Source organism: Manis pentadactyla, chromosome X (assembly GCF_030020395.1).
Source record: "Manis pentadactyla isolate mManPen7 chromosome X, mManPen7.hap1, whole genome shotgun sequence".
In the NCBI taxonomy this organism is placed as follows: domain Eukaryota; kingdom Metazoa; phylum Chordata; class Mammalia; order Pholidota; family Manidae; genus Manis; species Manis pentadactyla.
Genome location: NC_080038.1, coordinates 63,331,487 through 63,351,838, shown reverse-complemented (window position 1 = coordinate 63,351,838; position 20,352 = coordinate 63,331,487). Strand labels below are relative to the sequence as shown.

Here is a 20,352-nt window from a genome sequence, read left to right as displayed (position 1 = left end):
TGCCACTTCACACTCCAACTAGCAGTGAATGGGAGTATCTCCTTCCCCACATCTTCACAACACTATTTATCATTAATCTTTTTCCATTTTTGCCACTTAGATGGGCAGAAGTCTGCTCTCTCATTTTTTTAATTTATATTTCTTAAATATGAGTGAGGCTGAGCATTTTTTCAGATGTAATTTCTTCTGTGAAGTGCCTGTTGATGTCATTTGTCCATATTGTTTGTCTTATCCCAATTGATTTGTATGAGTTCTTTTTATATTATGTATCACAATTCTGACATTGGGTTTACATCATTTATAAGTTTGGAATATGCAGAGTGAAACAGAATTAAGCAAGCTTCATTACTATAGGATTTTAAAAGCCTTTGATGTGATAATGTAGATTGTGGACAAGTGAATCTAGTATGCAACATTGCTCAAACTACTCTGACCACAGAACTATTTTTTCCTGGATTATCTTGAGGAACTAATTTTGAGGAACTAGTTTAGGAACTGCTGTCTTATTTAGTAATTAAGCTCAATGAGAGTGAAGACTGTATTTGCCTCATTCACCATTATATATCCTGCATCCAGTACCTAGCATGTAATAAACTCCAAGTAAATATTTATTGAATAAATGAATGAATACATCTGTTAATTCCCAATAAATGAACATTTCTTGCACCTATTGGTATTCAGAGGTGCAGTTCAAGATGTAGAATTACTCTGTTTCATCTAACCTGAAACATCATTGACTATAAGATGCACCCTTGTTTTATACACCACTAAGAAAGAATAAAACACTGCCAAGTACACAATCTAACCCCTTTTTTCAGCTGAAACTATGGAAGATGATGCAGAAGAGAAGGAAAAGAAGGTTCCTGCTTGAAGAAAGAAGATCCTGAAGAAAAAGCAAAGCAATTTCATCAAGTTGAAGATCAAGCATCTGAGAAATAAGTTTGCCCAAAAGATGCTTTGAAAGGCAAGAAGGAAGCTTATCCATGAAAAAGCTAAGCACTATCACGGGGAATATAGGCATATGTGCAGAACTGAGATTCAAATGGCTAGGATGGCAAGAAAAGCTGCCAACATCTATGTAACTGCAGAACCGAAATTGGCATTTGTCATCAGGATCAGAGGTATCAGTGGTGTGAGCCCAAAGGTTTGAAAGGTGTTGCAACTACTTAGCCTTCACTAGATCTTCAAAGGCACCTTTGTTTTGCTCAATAAGGCTTCCGTTAACAGGCTGAGGATTGTGGAACTATACACTTCATGGGGGTACTCAAACCTAATGCCAGTAAATGAATTGATACAAGCGTTGTTATGGCAAAATCAACAAGAAGCAAATTGCCCTGATGGATAACACATTGATTGCTTGATCTCTTGGTAAATAGAGCAGATCAAACCAGATCAAACAAGCTTATTTAAGGTATCTACCATGATTATTTTTGTAATCTGGTTAGTTAATAAACACTGACTGCTTTCAAATTGGAAAAACGTTATAACACAATCCCATTTCAGCTTTTAGAATTTATATTTTAAAATTGTTGAGAGTGTTCTTGAAGACTTATTTATAAAGGGCTTTTTATCATATATCACTTGTGCGCACATTACAAAGAACATTGAAATGAAATAAATTGGTCAAGGTATTTCTAAATCTTCACATTTGGAATCTGACTCTTTTGAATTACTTTTTGGCTCCATCAAATGTTCTGGATTTTTTACATAACATTATACATTTTTTCATTAAGAACATTGATGATGTGGGACAGAGATTAAAGATGGCAGTGTGAGAGGTGAGAAAGAAACCTTCTCCTAAAACCACATACAATATGAAAATTAAATTAATACAACTAATCCTGAAAGAGCAACAGGAAAGAAGACTGCACCAGAATGCATACACCTGGAGAAAAAAACAGATGTCATAGAACAGGGTAACATACCAAAGCCGTGACCTGGCAGGACCCAAGCCGTTGCCCCATCTCAGCTCAAGGGCAGAAAGAAGATAAATGGAGCAGGGATGGAGTGGAGGCCTAGGAGTGATGAACACCTAGCCCTGGAGATCTGCTCAGGAAGCATAAACTTACATTGCATGGTGCTCTGGTGATTAGTGGTGTTGGAAGGCTAAGACAGGCAGAATACCTGGAGAGACTGAAATTCCAGCTGCTTGTGTAAAACAGGGATCTATATCTGGCTGATATGGGTTGGCAGTTTGAGTGACTTCCTAAAAGCAAGAGGGCTGCTAAAAGGTCAAGGATTGCACAGAGCTTACTGCTCAGGAGAAAGGACAGGTAGACAAAATTGTCTGGGTGAACTCTGCCCAGCAGGTTGGGAACTTTCACCATCTTCGGGCGCTCCATCCCCCTGTATGGCTACACAGCTCTAAGGCCACCCACCATGATAAGCAGCCTGCTGTGCCTTCGTGCTGGCCAGCCCAAACCTGGCTTGCAGGCCAGCCAGATGGAAGCCCTGCCTACAGCAGCTACAAATGCAAAAATAAGAAGCTTATACATGTGTGTTCGGCCCACTGGTTCTGGCAGTGGAGACAGGCATAGGAGCTGGGAAGCAGGAAACAGCTCTATCCTCCCCCCAGGCACTAGCACCACTCCCCTGTAACCCCCAACATCACTCCAGGGGCCGAGCAGGTCCAGAGAATAGAGCTTCTGGGCACTAGGGAGCACCACACACAAATATGAAACATCAAAGGAATGTGCTTCAAAGCAAAATCTCAACAACACCAGAAAAAGGATTGAGTGAGACTGAAATAATCAATCTTCATGAAAGATATTTCAAAATAAAAATCAGAAGCATGCTCCTGGAGGTACAGAAAAATACTCAAGAACTAAGAAATGAATTTAGGACAGAGATCCAATTGTTGAGGAACACAATGGAGGGTTTTAAAAGCAGATTAGATATGGTGGAGGAGACAATAAGTGAAATAGAAACTAGAGAAGAGGAATACAAAAAGGCTGAGGCCCAGAGAGAAAAAACGATGTAGGAATGAAAGAATACTGACAGAACTGTGTGACCAATCCAAATGTAACAGTATTCATTTTATAGCAGCATCAGAAGAAGGAGAGAGAGAAAAAGGGGTAGAAAGTGTCTTTGAGGAGGTAAATGCTAAAAATTTCCCCAATCTCAGGAAGGAGATAATCTCTCAGGCCAAGGAGGTGAACCGATTTCCCAACAAAAGGGACCCAAGGAGGACAACACCAAGATATATAATAATTAAAATGGAAAAGTTCAAGGATAAGGACAGACTATTAAAAGCAGCCAGAAAGAGAAAAAATATTACATACAAAGAAAAACCCATCAGGCTATCATCAGACATCTCAGAAGAAACCATACAGGCCAGAAAGAAGGGGCATGATACATTCAATGCAATGAAGCAGAAGGGCCTTGAACCAAGAATATTTTATCCGGCAAGATCATCATTTAAATTTGAAGGAGGGATTAAACAATTTTCAGATAAGCAAGAGCTGAGATAATTTATCTCCCACAAACCACCTTTACAGTATATTTTGTAGGGACTGCTGTAGATGGAAGTGTTCCTCAGGTTACACAGCTGTCACCAGAGGTAATAAAACCACAGTAAAGACACTAGAACACTTAATTACTAAGCAAATGCAAACTTAAATCACCTACCCCCAAAATGAGTCAAGGGATAGACAAAGAATGGAGGAAGAAGAAAAGGAGGGGGGAAAAAAAGAACCTTAAGATTGTGTTTGAAATAGCATACTAAGTGAGTTAACTTAGATGCTCAGATACTAAGCAAGTTATCCTTGAACATTTCATAACCATGAATCTAAAGCCTGCAATGGCAATAAGTACATACCTATTGATATTCACCCAAAATGTAAATGGACTGAATGCACCAATCAAAAGACATAGAGTCACTGAATGGATAAAAAAACAAGACCCACCAATATGCTGCCTACAAGGGGCTCACTTCAAACCCAAAGACATACACAGACTGAAAATGAAGGGATGAAAAAAGATGTTTCATGCAACTAATAGGGAGAAAAAAGCAGGAGTTGCAGTACTTGTATCAGACAAAATATACTTCAAAACAAAGAAAGTAACAAGAGACAAAGAAGGACATTACATAATGATTAAGGGGTCAATCCAACAAGAAGATATAACCATTATAAACACCTATGCACCCAACACAGGAACACCTACATATGTAAAACAAATACTAAGAGAATTAAAAGGGGAAATAGAATGCAATGCATTCACTTGAGGAGACTTCAACACATGACACACTCCAAAGGACAGATCAACCAGACAGAAAATAAGTAAGGAGACAGAAGCATTGAACAACATATTAGAACAGATCGACCTAACAGACATCTACAGAACTCCACCCTAAAACAGCAGAATACACATTTTTCTCAAGTGCACATGGAACATTTTCAAGAATAGATCTTATAGTAGGCCACAGAAAGAGCCTCAATAAGTTCAAAATATTGAAATTGTACCAACCAGCTTCTCAGACCACAAAGGTATGAACTAAAATAAATTAGGCAAAGAAAATGAAAAATCCTACAAACACATGGAGGCTTCACAACATGCTCCTAAATAACCAATGGATTAATGACCAAATAAAAACAGACATCAAGAAATATATGGAGACAAATGACAACAATAATTCAACAGCACAAAATCTGTGGGATGCAGCAAAGGCCATTCTAACAGGAAGGTATACTGCAATACAGGCCTACCTCAGGAAAGAACAATCCCATATGAACAGTCTAAACTCACAATTAACAAAACTAGAAAAAGAAGAATAAATGAGGCCCAAAGTCACTAGAAGGAGGGACATAATAAAGATTAAAGCATAAATAAATAAAATTGAGAAGAATAAAATGATAGAAAGAATGAAAGAAGGAGCTGGTTCTTCAAGAAAATAAATGAAATAGATAAACCCTTAGCCAGACTTATCAAGAAAAAAAGAGAGTCTACACACATAAACAGAATGAGAAATGAGAAAGGAAAATCACTATAGACACCACAGAAATACAAAGAATTATGGCAGAAAACTATGAAAAATTATATGCTAACAAACTGGATAACCCAGAAGAAATGAACTTTTTAGAAAAATACAACCTTGCAAGGCTTACCCAGAAAGAAACACAAAATCTGAACAGACCAATTACTAGCAATGAAATTGAATTGGTAATCAAAAAACTAACTAAGAACAAAACCCCTGGACCAGATGGCTTCACTGCTGTATTTTATCAAACATTTAGTGAAGACCTAGTATCCATTCTCCACAAAGTTTTTGAAAAAGTAGAAGAGGAGGAATTACTTCCAAACTCATTCTATGAAGCCACCATCACCCTAATACCAAAACCAGGCAAAAACACCACAGAAAATTACAGACCAATATCCCTGTTGAACATAGATGCAAAATTACTCAACAAAATATTAGCAAACCGAATTAAAAAATACATCAAAAAAATCATCCATCATGATCAAGTAGGACTTATTCCACGGATGCAAGGATGGTACAATATTAGAAAATCCATCAACATCATCTACAGCATCAACAAAAAGAAAGACAAAAACCAGATGATCATCTCCATAGATGCTGCAAAAGCATTTGACAAAATTCAACATCCATTCATGATAAAAACTGTCAACAAAATGGGTATAGAGGGCAAGTACCTCAACATAATAAAGGCCATATATGACAAACCCACAGCCACCATCATACTTAACAGTGAAAACCTGAAAACCTTTCTTTTCAGATCAGGAACAAGACAAGGATGCCCACTCTCCCCACTTTTATTGAACATAGTTCTGGAGGTCCTCGCCATGGCAATCAGACAAAACAGCAAAATAAAAGGTATCCAGATTGGAGGAGAAGAAGTCAAACTGTCACTGTTTGCAGATGACATGATATTGTACATAAAAAACCCTAAAGAATCCACTCCAAAACTACTGAATCTAATATCTGAAGTCAGCAAAGTTACAGGATACAAAATTAATACATAAAAATCTGCTGCATTCCTATACATTAATGATGAACTAGCAGAATGAGAAATCAGGAAAACAATTCCATTCACAGCTGCATCAGTAAGAGTAAAATACCTAGGAATAAACTTAACCAAGGAAGTTAAAGACCTATACTCTGAAAACGACAAGACACTCATGAGAGAAATTAAAGAAGATACCAATAAATGGAAACATAATCCCAGATTCAGTGCTATCCCTATCAGTGTACCAATAGCATTATTCAATGACCTAGAGAAAATTGTTCTAAAATTCATATGTAACCACAAAAGATCCCAAATAGCCAAAGGAATCCTGAGAAGGAAGAATAAAGCTGGGGGGATTAAGCTCCCCGACTTCAAGCTCTACTACAAAGCCACAGTAATCAAGATAATTTGGTACTGGCACAAGAACAGACCCATAAACCAACAGAACAGACTAGATAGCCCAGATGTAAACCCAGGATTATATGGTCAATTAATATACGATAAAGGAGCCATGGACATACAATTGGGAAATGACAGCCTCTTCAAAAACTGGTGTTGGCAAAACTGGACAGCTGTGTTCAAGAAAATGAACCTGGATTATTGTCTATCCCCATGCCCAAAAGTAAACTCGAAATGGATCAAAGACCTGAATGTAAGTCATGAAGCCATGAAACTCTTAGAAGACAACATAGGCAAAAATCTCCTGAATTTGAGGAACTTTTTCCGGAATGCATCTCCTCGAGCAAGGGAAACAAAAGCAAAAATAAACACATGGGACTACATCAAATTTAAAAGTTTCTCTACAGCAAAGGACACCATCAATAGAACAAAAAGGCATCCTACAGTATGGGACAATATATTTGTAAATGTCATATCCAATAAGGGGTTAACATCCAACATATACAATGAACTCACACACCTCAACACCCAAAAGGCAAATAACCTGATTAAAAAATGGGTGGAGGATATGAAGAGACACTTCTCCAAGAAGAAATTCAGAAGGCGAACAGGCACATAAAAAGATGCTCCACTTCACTAACTATCAGGGAAATGCAAATAAAAACCACAGTGAAATATCATGTCTCATCAATTAGGATGGCCAGTATGGAGAAGACTAAGAACTACAAATGCTGGCGAGGATGTGGAGAAAGGGAAACCTTCCTACACTGCTGGTGGGAATGTAAGCTAATTCAACCATTGTGGAAAGCAATATGGAGTTTCCTCAAAAAACTAAAAGTAGAAATATCATTTGATCCAAGAATTCCACTCCTAGGAATTTACCGAAGGAATATAATTTCTCAGAGTCAAAAAGACATATGCACCCTTATGTTTATTGCAGATTTACAATAGCCAAGATATGGAAGCAACCTAAGTGTCCATCAGTAGATGAATGGATAAAAAAGATGTGGTGCATATACACAATGGAATACTATTCAGCTGAAAGAAAGAAACAAATCTGACCATCTGCAACAACATGGATGTATCTAGAGGGTATTATGCTCAGTGAAATAAGCCAGGTGGAGAAAGAACAAGTGCCAAATGACTTTCCTCATTTGTGGAGTGTAACAACGAAGCAAAACTGAATGAACAAAACAGCAGCACACTCACAGACTCCAAGAAGGGACTCTCGGTTACCAAAGGGGAGGGGTGGGGGAGGGCGGATGGGGAGGGAGGGAGAAGGGGATTGAGGGGTATTATGATTGGCACTCATGGTGTGTGGGGTATCATGGGGAAGACAGTGTAGCACAGAGAAGGCAATAGTGACTCTGTGGCATCTTACTATACTGATAGGTAGGGAGTTCAATCGGGTATTGGGGGGACACGATAATATGGGTTCATGTAGTAACCACATTGTTTTTTCATGGGAAACCTTCATAAGAGTGTATATCAATCATACCTTAATAAAAAAGAACATTTACAATGCAATATTTCTGCGGAATAAAGCTTTCCACTATTCTTTAGTGTTTTCTTCCAAGTTGCTGACATTCTGCATGTTTTGATGCTGATGCTTTCTTGATCTTACCAGACGGCATCAGGCAATGACAGTTACATCACAACAGCTGCCAGGCTAATGGTAGTTGTGAGAGTCCATGAAGCAGCAGATGCATTGTGATTTCAGACATTCTAAAAACATGCATTAATGTGCATATTTGAATTGTTGAAATATGCTCTTATATATTATCATTGTGCCCTTCCAGAATTCTACATTGCTTTTTAGGTAAATTTCTTTTACTCTTTTGCTTCATAGCACTGCTTTTCAAAAGAACAGTCTATATTTTTTGTCTCCCTTCCTCCCCTTTCATTCAGTCCTTAATCCACTACCTTATAACCCCCATCACCCCAGTGGTGGTCTATTTTAGGTCCTTACACAGATTCATTCACCAACCAGTGAATGCTTATGTAGCCTATTTGGGAAGATAACAATAGTAAGGATCAAATAATAGACTGCTAGGCACCTTTTACTTCCATTCCCCATAGATGATGTTACAAATCTTCCCTCACCTCTCTTCTCAGGTTGTCTCCTCCATCCAGGTTCCATCCCATTCTGAAGATACACTTGCCTCCCATTTATAAAATTGAAGCCAAATACCAGCCCCTCTACTTCAAAATGTAGTTAGATACATTTGTGCTCAGCCTTTCCTGTTTGCCTTCCTCCGTGCAAAGCTTATCCTACTGCCTATGCTCAGAGTCTTCCACCCTCCCATAACAACAGGGTCCCGGTAAAGCCAGTACTATTCCTTTTCTTTTTTAAATTTTCTTTGTTTTCATATCATTAATGTACAATTACATGAGCAACATTATGGTTACCAGACTCCCCCATTCTCAAGTCCCCACCACATACCTCATTACAGTCACTGTCCATCAGAGCAGTAAGATGCTATAGAATCACTACTTGTCTTCTTTGTGTTGTACTGCCTTCCCTGTGCTCCCCCCCACCCCCATAATGTGTGTGCTAATCGTAATGCCCCTTTTTCTCCCTTATCCCTCCCTTCCCACCCATCCTACCCACTCCCTTTCCCTTGATAACTGTTAGTCCATTCTTGGGTTCTGTGAGTCTGCTGCTCTTTTTTGCCTTCAGTTTTTGCTTTGTTCTTATGCTCCACAGAGGAGTGAAATAATTTAGTGCTTATCTTTCTCTGCCTACCTTATTTCACTGAACATAATACCCTCTAGCTCCATCCATGTTGTTGCAAATGGTAGGATTTGTTTTCTTCTTATGGCTGAATAATATTCCATTGTGTATATGTCCCACATCTTCTTTACCCATTCATCTACTGATGGACACTTAGGTTGCTTTAACTTCTTGGCTACTGTAAATAGTGCTGCGATAAACATAGGGGTGCACATGTCTTTTAGAACCTGGGCTCCTGCATTCTTAGGGTAAATTCCTAGGAGTGGGATTCCTGGATGAAATGGTATTTCTATTTTCAGTTTTTTGAGGAACCTCCATACTGCTTTCCACAATGGTTCAACTAATTTACATTCCCACCAGCAGTGTAGGAGGGTTCCCCTTTCTCCACAACCTACCCATCATTTGTTGCTGTTTGTCTTTTGAGTGTTGGCCATCCTAACTGGTGTGAAGTGATATCTCATTGTGGCTTTAATTGGCATTTCACTGATGATCAGCAATGTGGAGCATCTTTTCATGTACATGCTGGCCATACGAATTTCTTCTATGGAGAAGTGTCTGTTCAGTTCCTGTACCCATTTTTTAATTGGATTATTTGCATTTTGTTTGTTGAGCTGTGTGAGCTCTTTATATATTTTGGATGGCAACCCTTTCTCAGATCTGTTATTTGTGAATATATTGCCCCATACTGTAGGATGCTTTTTTGTTCTTTTGGTGGTGTCCTTTGCTGCACAGAAGCTTTCCAGTTTGATGCAATCCCACTTGTTCATTTTTGCTTTTGTTTCCTTTCCCCGGGTAGATATGTTCATGAAGAAGTCGCTCATGTTTATGTCTAAGAGATTTTTGCCTATAGTTTTTTTTTAAGAGTTTTTTTGGTTTCATGGCTTACATTCAGGTCTTTGATCCATTTCTAATTTACTTTTGTGTATGGGGTTAGACAATGATCCAGTTTCATTCATTCTCTTACATATAGCTATCCAGTTTTGCCAACACCAGCTGTTGAAGAGGCTGTCATTTTCCCATTGTATGTCCATGGCTCCCTTATCATATATTAAGTGACCGTATATGTTTGGGTTAATATCAGGACTCTCTATTCTGTTCCACTGGTCTGTGGGTCTGCTCTTGTGCCAGTACCAAATTGTCTTAATTACTGTGACTTAGTAGTAGAGCTTGAAGTTGGGAAGCAAGATCCCCTCTGCTTTATTCTTCCTTCTCAGGATTGGTTTGGCTATTCGGGATCTTTTGTGGTTCCATATGAATTTTAAAACTATTTGTTCCAGTTCATTGAAGAATGTTGTTGGTATTTTGATAGGCATTGCATTGAATCTGTAGACTGCTTTAGGCAGGATGGCCATTTTGACAATATTAATTCTTCCTAGCCAAGAGCATGGGATGAGTTTCCGTTTGTTAGTGTCCTCTTCAATTTCTCTTAAGAGTGTCTTGTAGTTTTTGGGGTATAGGTCTTTAACTTCCTTGGCTAGGTTTATTCCTAGGTATTTTATTCTTTTTGATGCAATTGTGAATGGAATTGTTTCCCTGACATCTCTTTCTGTTAGTTCATCGTTAGTGTATAGGAAAGCAACAGATTTCTGTGTATTAATTTTGTATCCTGCAACTTTGCTAAATTCAGATATTAGTTCTAGTAGTTTTGGAATGGAGACTTTAGGGGTTTTTTATGTACAATATCATGTCATCTGCCAATAGTGACAGTTTGACTTCTTCTTTACCAATCTGGATACCTTGTATTTCTTTGTTTTGTCTGATTGCCATGGTAAGGACCTCCAGTACTATGTCGAATAACAGTGGGGAGAGTGGGCATCCCTGTCCTGTTCTCTATCTTAGAGGAAAAGCTTTCAGCTTCTCACCATTAAGTATAATGTTGGTTGTGGGTTTATTGTATATGGCGTTTATTATGTTCTGGTACTTGCCCTGTATACCCATTTTGTTGAGAGTTTTTATCTTGAGTGGATGTTGAATTTTGTCAAATGCTTTTTCAGCATCTGTGGAGATGATCATGTAGGTTTTGTCCTTTTTGTTGATGTGGTGGATGATGTTGATGGATTTTCAAATGTTGTACCATCCTTGCATCCCTGAGATGAATCCCACTTGATCATGGTGTATGATCCTCTTTATGTATTTTTTAATTTGGTTTGCTAATATTTTGTTGAGTATTTTTGCATTTATGTTCATCAGGGATATTGTTCTGTAATTTTTTTGTGTGGGGTCTTTGCCTGGTTTAGTTATTAGAGTGATGCTGGCATCATAGAATGAGTTTGGAAGTATTCCTTCCTCTTCTATTTTTTAGAAAATGTCTAGGAGAATGGCTATTATGTCTTCTCTAAATGTTTGATAAAATTCAGTGGTGAATCCATCTGGCCCGGGGGTTTTGTTCTTGGGTAGTTTTTTGATTACTGATTCAATTTCTTTGCTGGTAATTGGTTTGTTTATGGTTCTTCTTTCTCCCTTGGTCAGTGGAAGGTTGTATTTTTCTAGAAAGTTGTCCATTACTTCTTGGTTATCCCGCTTGTTAGCATATAGATTTTCATACTATTCTCTAATAATTCTTCATATTTCTGTGGTGTCCATCATGATTTTTCCTTTCTCATTTCTGATTCTGTTTATGTGTGTAGATTCTCTTTTTTCTCTTAATAAGTCTGGCTAGGGGTTTATCCATTTTGTTTATTTTCTCAAAGAACCAGCTCTTGGTTTCATTGATTTTTTCTGTTGTTTTATTCTTCTCAATTTTATTTATTTCTTCTTTGTTCTTTAGTCTGTCCCTCCTTCTGCTGACTTTGGGCCTCATTTGTTCTTCTTTTCCCAGTTTCAATAATTTTGACTTTAGAGTATTCATTTGGGATTGTTCTTACTTCTTTAAATATGCCTGGATTGCTATATACTTTCCTCTTAGCACTGCCTTCTCTGCATCCCACAGAAGTTGGGGCATTGTGCTGTTGTTGTCATTTGTCTCCATGTATTGCTTGATCTCCATTTTAATTTGGTCATTGATCCATTAATTATTTAGCAGCATGTTGTCAAGCCTCCATGTGTTTGTGAGCCTTTTTATTTTCTTTGTACAATTTATTTCTAGTTTTATACGTTTGTGATCTGAGAAGTCGGTTGGTAGAATTTCAATCTTTTTGAATTTACTGAGGCTCTTTTTCTGGCCTCGTATGTGTCTATTCTGGATAATATTTCATGTGCACTTGAGAAAAATGTGTATTCCCCTGCTGCTTTTGGGTGTAGAGTTCTGTAGATGTCTGTAGGTCTATGTGTTCTAGTGTGTTGTTCAGTGCCTCTGTGTCCTTACTTATTTTCTGCCTGGTGGACCTGTCCTTTGGAGTGAGCAGTGTGTTGAAGTGTCCTAAAATGAATGCATTGCCTTCTATTTCCTCCTTTAATTCTCCTGTGTTGGTTGCAGAGATATTTATAATGGTTATATCCTCTTGTTGGACTGATCCCTTTATCATTATGTAATGTTCTTCTTTATCTGTTGTTACTTTCTTTGTTTTGAAGTCTATTGTCTGACATAAGTACTGCAACACCTGCTTTTTTCTCCCTATTGTTTGCATGAAAAATCTTTTTCCATCCCTTCACTTTTAGTCTGTCTTTGTCTTTCGGTTTGAGGTGAGTCTCTTGTAAGCAGAATATAGATGGGTCTTGCTTTTTTATCCATTCTCTTACTCTGTGTCTCTTGATTGGTGCATTTAGTCCATTTACATTTAGGGAGATTATCGATCGATATGCAGGCTTTAGATTCATGGTTACCAAAGGTTCAAGGGTAGGTTCTTTACTACCTAACCGTGTAACTTTAACTCACTTATTACGCTATTATAAATACAGTCTGCTGATTCTTTATTTCTCTCTCTTCCTCTTCTTCTTCCTCCACTCTTTATATGTAAGGTGTTACATTCTGTACTCTTTTGTCTTTCCCTTGACTGATTTTGTGGATAGCTGATTTTATTTTTTTGACTTTAGTTAGTATTTGATTGGTCTGCTTTCTTTGCTGTGATATCATTTTCTCTAGTGACATCTATTAAGCTTAGCAGTGTTTCCATCTAGAGCAGTCCCTTTACAATACCCTGTTGAGGTGGTTTGTGGGAGGCAAATTCCCTCAACTTTTGCTTGTCTGGAAATTGTTTAAACCGTCCTTCAAACTTAAATGATAATTGTGCTGGATACAGTATTCTTGGTTCAAGGCCCTTCTGTTTCATTGCCTTAAATATATCATGCCATTCTCTTCTGGCCTGTAAGGTTTCTGTTGAGAAGTCTGATGATAGCCTGATGGGTTGTCCTTTGTAGGTGATCTTTTTTCTCTCTCTGGCTGCTTTAATACTCTGTCCTTTTCCTTGATCTTTGCCATTTTAATTATTATATGTCTTGGTGTTGCCCTCCTTGGATCCATTGTGTTGGGAGATCTGTGGGCTTCCATGGTCTGAGAGACTATTTCCTTCCCCAGCTTGGAGAAGTTTTCAGCAATTATTTCTTTAAAGACACTTTCTATCCCTTTTCTCTCTATTCTTCTTCTGGTACCCCCATTATGTGAATATTGTTCCTTTTTAATTGGTCACACATTACTGTTAATATTATTTCATTTGTAGAGATCCTTTTATCTCTCTCTGCCTCAGCTTCTCTTTATTCCTGTTCTCTGATTTCTATTCTATTAACAATCTCTTGCACCTTTTCCAGTCTGCTCTTAAGTCCTTCTTTTGATTGTTTCATTCCTGTTATCTCCCTCCTGACTTTATCCCTTAGCTCTTGCATTTTTCTCTGCAGCTCCATCACCGTGGTTATGACTTTTGTTTTGAATTCTTTTTCAGGAAGATTGGTTATGTATATTTCACCAGGCCCTCTCTCTGGGGTTGTTTGAATGATTTTGAACTGGACCAGGTTCTTCTGCCTTTTCAAGGCGATAGACATGATTGCCGGCAAGTGGCGCGTGTTTCAGCTGGGAGAACAAAGTCCCTTCCTGCTTGATTGCCTTGCCCTTCTCCGCTGCCTGTGCTGGTTACCTGCACACAGGGAGCAGTCTCTGGGTTAATGCCCTGAGCTGTTGTGGGCAGGGAGGCCGTCAGGATTGCCTAGAGCACTGCCAGAGGTTGCAGGCATGTGGTGTGTGTTCTCCTGTGAGAATGGCACCCCTTAGTGCCTTCCAGACTTTGTGCTGGCTTCCTCTGTCTGTGCTGGGCAGGTGCATGCTGGCGACAGTCTCTGGGTGTGGCCCAATTAGCTGACTGCTGGGAGAAGACTCTGTATCATTTCTGTGGCTAGTGCTGCTTCCTGGCTGGTCTGCAGCAATGGCAGGTCAGCCAGTTTGCTTGTAGTACCAGCAGGGGGGAATGAATGGCAGGCTGCTTATTGCTGTGAGGGGCTTTGGAGCTGCATTGCCACCCAGGGGTTTAGGGTGCCTGAAGTTCCTTAAGATTCCCAGCCTACTGGGCTGAGTGTGCTGGTCCAATTTTGTCCACCTGTTAAACCCTTGTCCCTTTAATACTTTTAAAATGCCCACTTTTCTTTTGTCTTAGGGGAGTCAGCTGTGGGGACCTGCTCGCAGTCTCAGTCTTGGATTTTACTTTTCTGTTTCTCTAATATCCAGTACACCATGCAATTTGTGTCTGTGCTCCTGGTGCAGATCACTAGGGCTGGTTATTTATCACTCCTGTGCTTTCACTCCCTCCCCACTCTGATTCTTTTCCTCCTGCTGGTGAGCTGGGGTAGGGTGAGTGCTCAGGTCCCGCCGGGTCATTGTTTTGTATCTTACCCTTTTCGTGAGATGCTGAGTTATCGCAGATGTATATGTAGCCTGACTGTTGTACTGTATCTTCTGGTCTCTCTTTTAGGAATAGTTGTTTTTGCTGTATTTTCAAAATATATATGGTTTGTGGGGGAGATTTCTACCATGCTCCTCACGCTGTCATCTTGAGTGCATCTCTCTCCTTTTCTTCCTTATCTCTTCGACCTTTCTATCTCCATCACAGGTTCTTGCCCTCAGCTACTAAGCATGCTGCACTGTCTACTGTCTTGTGAGGAAAAAGTATACTTCATTAATTCTGCACTCAGCTTTAGTTTAATTCTTTCCTCCCTTTTTCCATAAACTTCATTTTTAATTTTTTACTAATATTTTCTGTTTTCCTTTTTGGTTCAAAATTGAAGCTATAAAAGGGCATGCCATGAAAAATTTCCTTATTCCAGTGGCAACCAGGGTTTTCAGATTCTGGTGTGTCCTTTTGTAGCCCAGCCCTAGTGCCCCAAGGCATCATTGTATGTAGTGATTAAACTTACCACCTGTGTATCTAGAATGCCAGTAGTTAATGTGCAGTTCTGGGAGAATTGGGAAAATTGTCACAAAAATAGTTTTCTATAGGACTTCATTATCTGAAACCTGGCAGCTGAAAAAAGATATAAACTATGCATATACAAGCAAGTGTGTGTGTGCGTGTGTGTGTGTGTATATATACGTGTAATTTTTCTTTATTTTTTTAGAGAAATAGTGCAGTTTTACATGCCATCTTATGTCTTAATTATCTTAACAATATGTACTGGAGATATATCTATATATCTATATCATACTTTCTTCCTCTATTAATCATATATATATAATGCTATATCATGATATATATGATATACATCATAGTAGTATATATCATATATAATCACATATGTACATATATAATCATATATGTATATCTCCAAACCTGAAGATCTCCCTCATTTTTAAAAAAATTCACCTATGTCTTTAAAAAACCCAATTGAGCTATAATTTACATTCTATCCAATTCACCCACTTGCAGTGTATAAGTAAATGGTTTTTTGTATGTTCACAGAGTTGTACAACCATCACAAAAATAAATTCTAGAACATTTTTATCATCTCAAAAAGAAGCTATATGTATCCATTAGCAGTCACTCCCCAATTCCTCTCAACCCTCCCAGTCCCTGGCAGCCACTAATCTACTTTCTCCATCTATAGATGTGCCTATTCTGGATACTTCATATGAATGGAATCACAGAATATGTGGTCTTTGTGACTGATTTCTTTTACTTAGCATACAGTTTTAGAGGTTCATGTTGCAGCATGTACCAGTGCTTCATATCTTTATATTGATACATAATCTTTGATTATATGGACATATCACATCTTATTTATCCATTCATCAATTGATGGATGTTTGGTTGTTTGTATTTTTTGGCTATTATGAATAATGCTGCTATCAATATTTATGTACAAATTATTTTTGTGGACATATGTTTTCATTTATCTATGGTATATATGTAGATGTAGAGTAGCTGGGTCACATAGTAATTTTATCTTTAACCTCCGGAGGAACTGCCGGCTGTTTTCCATCAAAGCTGTAGCATTTTTTCTCCCCACCCCCCCAGCAGTATACGAGGGTTCCTATTACTACACATTTTCACCAATACTTATTATCTGTCTTTTGGTCATAGCTATCCTAGTGGATGTGATGTGGTATTTTATTGTGGTTTTGATTTGCATTTTCCTGATGGCTAGATATCATGTACTTTTTGGCCATTTGCATATCATCATTGGAGAAATATCTATTCAGATTCTTTGCTTTTTTAAAATTGGGTTATTTGTTATGTGGTAAAATTAACCATTTTAACCACTTTTAAGTGTACAGTTCTATAGCATTAAGTACATTCACAATGTTGTACAATCATCACCACCACTTATTTCCAGAATTTTTTCATCTTCCCCAACTGAAACTCTGTACCCATTAATTACTAACTCCCTCTTCCCCCATTGCCCCAGCCCCAGCAACTACCACTATACTTTCAGTCTCTATGCATTTGACTATTTTGTGTACCTCTCATGAGCAGAATCATATGATATTTGCTTTGTCTTTTTGTGACTAGCTTATTTCCTTTAGCATATTGTCTTAAAGGTTCAACTATGTTGTAGCATATATCAGGGTTTCCTTCCTTTTTAATGCTAAATAGTATTCCTTTGTATGGATATACCACATTTTGTTTATCCATTCATCTGTTAATGTACACTTGAGTTGTTCTTTTTGACTGTTGTGAAAAATACTGCTATGAACAAGGGTGCATAAATAATGGTTCAACTCTGCTTTCACTTTTGGGTATATACTCAGAAGTGGAATTGCTGTATCATATAGTAATTCTATGTTAAATTTTTTTAGGAATCACCATATCATTTTCCACAGCAGCTGCTCCATTTTACATTCCAACCAGCAATGCACAAGCATTCCAGGTTCTCCATATTCTTGCCAGTGCTTGTTATTTTCTGTTTTTTCTTTTAATAAAAGTCATGCTAGTGGATGTGAAGTGGTTATCTTCCTATTATTGGATTTTAAGAGTTCTTTATGTACTCTAGACACAAGTCTTTAAGCAGATATTTGACTTGCAAATATTTTCTCTTATGGGTTGTCTTTTCACTTTCTTGATTGTATCATTTAATGAACAAAAGTTTTTAATTTTGGTGAAGTCTTATTTATCTATTCTTAGTTCTGTTGCTGGTGCTTTTGGTTTCGTATCTAAGACTACATTGCCAAATCCAAGGTCACAAAGATTTACACTTATGTTTTCTCATAAAGGTTTTATATTTTTAGCTTTTACACTTAGGTCTTTGATACATTGGAATTAATTTTTGTACATGGTGTGAGGTAGCATCCAAAGTCATTCTTTTGCATGTGAATGTTAGTTGTCTCAGCACAACTTGTTGAAAATATTATTCTGTCTCCCATTGAATTACCTTGTCACCCTTGTTAAAAATCAATTGACCATAAATGTGAAGGTTTATTTCTGGAATCTCAATTCTATTCCATTGATCCATATGTCTGTTCTTATGCTAGTACCACACTATCTTGATTGCTGTAGTTCTGTAGTAAGTTTTGAAATTGGAAAGTGTGTGAGTCCTCCAATTTTGTTCTTGTTTATCAAGACTGTTTACCATTCTGAGTCTTTTGAATTTTCATGTGAATATTAGAATCAGTTTGTCAGTTTCTGCAAAGAAGGAATTTTGATGGGTATTGCCTTATATCCACAGATCAATTTGGGAAATGCTGTCATCTTAACAATGTAATCTTCTGCTTCATAAACTTCACTCATCTTTCCATTTTTCTAGGTCTTCTTTCATTTCTTTCAACAATATTTTGTAGTTTTCAGAGTGTAAGTTTTACACTTATTTTTATAAATCTATTCCTAAGTATTTTATACTTTCTGATATATTATAAATGGAATTGTTTTTTAATTTTCATCTTCAGTTTGTTTGTTATTCCTGCATAGAAATACAATTGATATTTGTATATTGATTTTGTACCCTGTGACCTCACCGAACTTGCTTATTAGTTCTACTGGTTTTTAGTGGATTTCTTTGGATTTTCTATGTGTGAGATCATGTCACCTGAAAATAAAGATTGTTTACTTCTCTGTTTCCAATCTGGATGTATTCTACTTCTTTTCCTTGCCTAATTGTTCTAGTTCAAACTTCCAGTGTTGAATAGAAGTGTTGAGAGTAGACGTCCTTTTCTTATTCGTGATTATAGGGGGAAAGCATTCCATTTTTCACCATTAAGTATGATGTTAGCTGTAGATTCTTTAATAGTTCTTGAGGATTGTCTGTCTTCCTATGTTAAATCTGTAAGCCTGTACTCTGGAGATCAGGGAGTGGAAAGAGCACTCTTGGTGTGACAACCCTGTTTTATGAGCCGGGTACTAGAAAGGGCCAGTAGCCTCTGGTCTTCTTGGCTTGCCATTGTGAAATGTCTGTCCTATGAGCCAGCTGGGCAAGGGTCTTCAGGGATACAGCATTTTTGTCCTATGCACCTAGGTAGCCTGTGTCCTATAACTGGGAGCAGCGTTGAGGAAGGGATCCTCAATCTCCCGGCCTCAATTGCTGGGAAGTTAGCCTCTGCTTTTGGAGGTGGGATAGTTGAGAAATGCTGGATGCTTGTCCCTCCTAGGAAGATACCATAATCCTTGACTGGGACTTTGGAGAAGATGAAAAATCCTCTTGGCACATTTGCCATAAGTGGAGCTTAAGTCATTTGGAACTGGGGTTGAGAAGGTTGTGGGTCATCGCTCAAGTGTCACAGACTCTTACTCTTCTTACTGGGATTTAGCTTTTCTTGAATAAATGTTTTTTCATTTGCTCTATGCCCTTAGGATAATTTCCAGAGAGTTTAAATGGTTGATGTGTGTTTTTAAAAAAACGATTTTTACCAGTTATGAGTGTTTCATTTGGGAGTGGATCTGTAGCACTCCATACATTGCCATTTGGAAGTGGAATTCACTTCATCTTTAAAATAACTACACTGTATTCCATTGAAAGGACCATACTTTATTTAACTGGTTCTGTGCTGTTTGACATTTAGGTTACTTAAAATACTTTATTATTAAAAATGATGCTGCAGTTAATAACCCCTTGTATATGTTAGTGTGTTCCACACCAACTCCTTTCAGGTTCCCAGACCTGATTTCAATGAGTGTGTGTGTGTCGGTGGGGAGGTCTTCCCATGTATGACACCAAGCAATTCTCGAACACCAGCAGGGTGTCTGAAAACTCAATTCGACTGTGATGCTATCTGCTCAGAGACAGCAGCAGATTCCCCAGGGTAAGGGCTCTATCCTATAAGATTTCCCTTCAACCGACATCTGCCCCCAGCCCAGACAACAGTTGCAAGCCCCAGGCTGTTACCTGTGCTTCTGACTGACCAGCTACAGATTCACTCACAGAACTCAAGAAAACACATTTACCAGTTTAATGAAGAATATTGTAAAGGATACAAGTTAATAGCCAGATGAAGAGACAACTAGGGCAAGGTCCCAAATAAAGGAGCTTCTATTCTTATGGAGTTTGGGCCTGGTTTGATGGCATGTGAAAGTGTTCTGGTTCCCCAAGCATGGAAGCTCTCTCTGACAGAGAAGCAGCACCTAAAAGAGAGATATGCTCTTCTCATGGGTTTTTGTAAGGGCTTCATTGCATAGTCATGATTGACTAAATCATTGGCCACTGGCTAATTCAACCTCCAATCTCAACCCTTGGGTGGGGTCCAAAATTCTTATTAACATGACAAGATACCCATTTCACCTTTAAGGCTCTAAAGTGTTTTTAGGAACTGTGGCTGAAAACCAAATATACCTGAAATATATATATTTGGTCATCTAAATGACCAAATATATATATTTCTTATAACTCATTATATTACAGCTAGTATATCTGTAAGATAGATTTTGGTTTTGGGGTCAAATAGTATGAATATAAAAAGCTTTGATAGCT

General features: G+C 38.0%; 1 pseudogene; it reads left to right on the top strand.

Annotated features, from left to right (window-relative positions):
- Window positions 1–826: 826 nt before the first annotated feature.
- On the top strand, window positions 827–1,376 carry LOC118918941 (60S ribosomal protein L7-like; annotated as a pseudogene).
- Window positions 1,377–20,352: the final 18,976 nt, after the last annotated feature.